Source organism: Tenebrio molitor, unplaced genomic scaffold (genome assembly GCF_963966145.1).
Source record: "Tenebrio molitor unplaced genomic scaffold, icTenMoli1.1 SCAFFOLD_849, whole genome shotgun sequence".
Classification (NCBI taxonomy): Eukaryota; Metazoa; Arthropoda; class Insecta; order Coleoptera; family Tenebrionidae; genus Tenebrio; species Tenebrio molitor.
The window spans coordinates 11,011-16,294 of record NW_027184256.1 but is presented as its reverse complement, the minus strand read 5'-3'; the positions used below and the strand labels follow the sequence as shown (position 1 = coordinate 16,294).

The 5,284-nt window shown below is 48.6% G+C and overlaps 1 non-coding gene across 1 annotated transcript; it reads left to right on the top strand.

The window, feature by feature from the left end:
- The first annotated feature begins 5,164 nt into the window (after positions 1-5,164).
- LOC138141053 (5S ribosomal RNA) lies at positions 5,165-5,284 on the top strand. Its single transcript, XR_011162950.1, has one exon. It is a non-coding gene; the product is annotated as a 5S ribosomal RNA (ribosomal RNA).

Genomic DNA, 5,284 nt, shown 5'->3' with positions numbered 1-5,284 from the left:
CTCAATCAACTAAATTATTTCGAATACAATAACCACATAACTACAAGTTGGATAGGCATGGGTGCAAAATACCGATAATGCATGAAACCTAATAATAATAATAATGACATAATAAAAGTTAATTAAAAATCGCTGTTTCACGTCTTTTTCTTTTTTGTTCGAGAGTTTTTGTGGTTCTGAAAAGAACCGTTTATAAATGTGTCGAAAACGAAAAACATCTATTTCGAACTGGTGTACTTGGTGACGGCTTTGGTACCTTCGGAGACGGCGTGCTTGGCCAACTCACCGGGCAACAACAGACGCACGGCAGTTTGAATTTCTCTGCTGGTGATCGTCGAACGTTTGTTGTAGTGTGCCAGACGGGAAGCTTCAGCGGCGATACGTTCGAAGATGTCGTTCACGAAACTGTTCATTATGCTCATAGCCTTACTAGAGATACCGGTGTCGGGATGGACTTGTTTCAACACCTTGTAGATGTAGATGGCATAGCTCTCCTTCCTCCTGCGCTTCTTTTTTTTGTCGCTCTTGGAAATGTTCTTCTGAGCTTTCCCGGCCTTCTTGGCTGCCTTACCACTTGTCTTCGGCGGCATTTTTCAATTCAATTCGATTCAACAAACTCGCGAACTGCTCTGACTCGTGTGCGTGCGTTAACTTTGCACCACCACCTTTCTGATAGGTAGTGTGTTCACCAGAACCCCACCTGAAAACGGGCTCCCACCAATCGTCACGTCCTATTCTCCTATCACGGAGGCTATAAATTCGAAGCACAGCTACCAGCTTTTACAATCGACGAGTCCCGTCCGTCAGTTTTATTACTTCTCGTGGTGTCTAACGAACGAACTTAAAATGTCAGGTCGCGGTAAAGGAGGTAAAGTGAAGGGAAAAGCGAAATCCCGTTCGAGCCGTGCCGGTCTCCAGTTTCCGGTGGGTAGGATACATCGTCTTCTCAGAAAAGGAAATTACGCGGAACGCGTCGGTGCAGGAGCTCCCGTCTATTTGGCCGCCGTCATGGAGTACTTAGCCGCCGGAAGTTCTAGAATTGGCAGGAAACGCTGCCCGTGACAACAAGAAGACACGTATTATACCGCGTCATCTGCAGCTGGCCATCAGAAACGACGAGGAATTGAACAAACTCCTGTCCGGAGTTACGATCGCCCAAGGCGGTGTCTTACCCAACATTCAGGCCGTACTTTTACCCAAAAAAACCGAGAAGAAACCTTAAACGAACGATCGATCCATCTCCGTGGCGAAAACTCAAAATATCGGCCCTTCTCAGGGCCACTATAGCTTTTTTTTTTCGTAAAATGACCGATGCATCTTTTCTTTTTGTATTATTATCATTTACGACTGCAATGCCAAAAGGAAAGCAAGGGGTGTTTACGATCTTGGTACATTTATCAGGTAGTCAGTTAGTAATAATTGTCCGTTGTTTCTCGAAAGAACATCATGTTTCTTTTTTTTCCTCTTATTTTTATTTTGTGGTTCTGAAAAGAACCGATTTTGTATTTCGTATTTTATTCTGGTTTTCTCGAACGGTGAAGAGCGCCAGGAAATTAACCTCCGAAACCGTAGAGGGTGCGTCCTTGACGTTTCAAAGCGTAGACGACGTCCATCGCTGTCACGGTTTTACGTTTGGCGTGTTCCGTGTAGGTGACGGCATCTCGGATGACATTTTCCAAGAACACTTTCAGGACTCCGCGAGTTTCTTCGTAGATCAAACCGGAAATACGTTTCACGCCGCCACGACGAGCCAATCTTCTGATAGCGGGTTTCGTGATGCCCTGGATGTTGTCACGCAGGACTTTGCGATGACGCTTCGCTCCTCCTTTTCCCAATCCTTTGCCTCCTTTACCGCGACCGGTCATCTTTTCAGATTATTTCAACTGACACAAAATACCTGCACACCTCGTCCCTAGGAAGTCAACTACCGCAAAATTTCAACTAACGGAGCCTTATATAGATTCAACGGTTCACCATCGACCAATCGACGAAGTCAGCCGTTGACTTTGTTCACGTATAAAAGTACAATTTAATATGGCGGAATTTTTAGTACCCGTTTACCTTTCGACGCGTGCACGTCTAACGATCGTCAGAGTCGATTTTAATAATTGTCAGTTTTGTTTTTCATTCGTTTCATTCGAAATGGCCAGGACCAAGCAGACCGCACGCAAGTCCACCGGAGGAAAAGCCCCCAGGAAACAACTGGCTACCAAAGCGGCCAGGAAAAGCGCTCCCGCCACTGGCGGCGTCAAGAAGCCCCACCGTTACAGACCTGGTACCGTGGCTCTGCGTGAGATCCGTCGTTACCAGAAAAGTACCGAGTTGCTCATCCGCAAGCTTCCCTTTCAACGTTTGGTGAGGGAGATCGCTCAGGATTTCAAAACCGATTTGCGCTTCCAAAGCTCCGCCGTGATGGCCCTCCAGGAAGCGAGCGAAGCTTACTTGGTCGGTCTGTTCGAGGACACGAATTTGTGCGCCATCCACGCCAAACGTGTAACCATCATGCCAAAGGACATCCAACTTGCCAGACGTATTCGGGGTGAACGCGCTTAAATTTTTCCACATCGTGTTTCGGAAGAACAACACGAAACACGAATTTTATAACAAAAAAATCGGTTCTTTTCAGAACCTCAAACTTTACAGGCAAAAAAAAAATATATCGCCCTTCAACCGGAAATGAATAAAATAAAAATGTCAATAATCGGTCGGTCCTCTCGATTCGGGTTGGGTTGCGGTCGTTCGTAAAATTTTATTGCATCCTGTCATCACCTACCTGCCAGCTGATGCTATCTATTTTATTTGGTTTCGCCGTAAGGATAGTTTTATTTCTTTTTTTCGTCGTAGATTATCGTGTGGCCCTGAAAAGGGCCATTTGTGCGTGCCCCGTTGCCGGTAGTACGATGATGACGTCGGAACGAGGCACAGCCGAACGAACATGAGTCGAGTATCCATCCACGTTTCTCACTTTTTCCTCTTCGGCGAAGCGGCCTTTTTCACCTTGACAGGAATGGCTTTGGCTGTCTTGGGTTTGGGTGCTTTGGGTTTTTTAGTCGGACCAGCCTTGTTAGATTTCTTCGCTTTGGAAGGCGATCGGGGTTTCGGGGCGGCTCTAGTTTTCTTTTCTGCCGAGGAGGCGGCCGATTTCTTGGCTTTCGCTGCGGCGGCGGAGGCAGCGACGGCGCTCTTCTTTTCGGCAGCAGTCTTCTTCGCTTTGGGGGAGGCTTGTTTTTTGGCTGTCTTCGAGGAAGCCTTGTCGGAAGTCGTCGCGACGGCGGTACGTTTGGCGGATGATTTTTTCGTCTTGGATGCGGCGGACGAAGCGGGTTTCCTCTTGTCGGAGGCGGAGGCGACTTTGGCACCACCGGAGGTGGACGAGGCGAGCTTGAACGAACCCGACGCGCCCTTACCTTTCGTCTGAACCAGAGATCCCGACGCCACGGCGCCTTTCAGATATTTCTTGATGAAAGGGGCGACCTTTTCGGCGTCGACTTTGTAATTTGCGGCGATGAACTTCTTGATGGCCTGAAGAGACGATCCTCCGCGTTCCTTGAGTCCCTTGATGGCGTTGTTTACCATCTCGGATGTCGGAGGATGGGACGGTTTCGCCCTGGGATTTTTCGCTTTTTTCTCTTTCTTCGCGTGGGATTGAGGGGTGGCAGCGGAACCGGTGGTGACCGATGATGCTGTTTGATTTTCGACGTCGGCCATCTTTCACGTTAAAACGTTAAAAGTTAATAATAATTATTGAAAAAACACTTGCTCACACACGTACACTTCGAGCACCTCGTGAACGAGAATTGAACAAAAAAATTTTCTAAGTCTTTATAAAATAGTCGCCACTGCGGACGGAAGACTGAACGCGCACCGCGTCCGCCGTCGAAGAAATTGCAGGCCTCGGAATCGTTGCCCGCGTGATGGCATCGTCCTCTTTCCTCGATCACCATCGCCACCGTGTGATCAAGCTGGCCGAACTCGGTTTCCGAAGTTTCCCTGGAGATAGCGAAGTTCGTCTCGGAACGTCGGTGGGTTTCGAATCAGGTACACGCCCCTCCAACCACCAGCCCTAAATCCGGGTCGTCACGGTTTCGATTCGGGACCGACGGTTTACGTCGGCGGTGCGGGGTAGACGCGTCGATTCCGGGAATCCATATTTCGTTCGCCGAAATATTGGTCCATCTCTTCCCGGAATACCGCGCCACCTTCTCGATTTTACGACATCTTCGCGTCGCCAAACGCTTCCGAAACGGTCGAAGCACAGAAAGGACCTGGTGTTCGAACCGAGGCAATTCCGACAACAGGATGCCGCGAACCGCCTCTCCGACGTTCAGGTCGATCGTTTTCGGCGGAAGTTGAAACGGGACGAGTCGACGACGGGTCCCGTTGCCGTCCGGACCCTTCGGGACGGCCGAAAGTCCGTCGAGAGGATCATCCGAAAGGAGACGGTCTTCATCGTCCGACCGATGCCGCACCTACGAGTTTTCCGATATTTTCTTCGACGGATCTTCAGGTTTTCTTCCTTTCTTCCGTCTTTCTCTCTTCGTAATTTCGTGTCCGACCTGCGTCGTCCGAAGTCGGGGTGAAGATCGAAGAAAAAACGCCAAAAATAACAACTCGTCAGCCACGCACACCGCGTTCGAATGTCTAACGGTCCAACTTGGATTTTCGAAGATCGCCGAATCCGAGGGACGATAAATAATAATAATAATAATAATAATGGTAATAAATAATAATGTTAATAATAATAATAATGATATGATGATTATAACGATAATTATTATAGATAGGTAAATAGAAACACAGGTCTCCTCTCGAAAATCGGAACTTCCTGATATTACTTACATATTTCGGTCGATCCAAATGTGGGAATCTCGTCGTCGTCGGAGCAAGCAGCGCGGTAGGTGGGGTGAAATTCTGGATTTTCCACCGCCGCCGGCGGTCGAAAAATGTGCGACGCGGGAGATCGCCAGTCCGTCTAGTAGTCTCTCTTGTCGTTAGAGCGTGACGTGGTGGTTGTTGTGGGATTTCCCGTTAGTTCGGTCCGACGTCGGTCGTCAGAGGGTAAGTGCATACGGAAACGAAACGCATCGCGTTTTGATGTTCATATTCGTGCATCGGAATGTTAAAAGCAATATATTTTACACCAACGATCACACCTAAACACCACGGCAACGGCCATACCACGTTGAAAAGCACCGGTTCTCGTCCGATCACCGAAGTTAAGCAACGTCGGGCGCGGTCAGTACTTGGATGGGTGACCGCTTGGGAACACCGCGTGCCGTTGCCC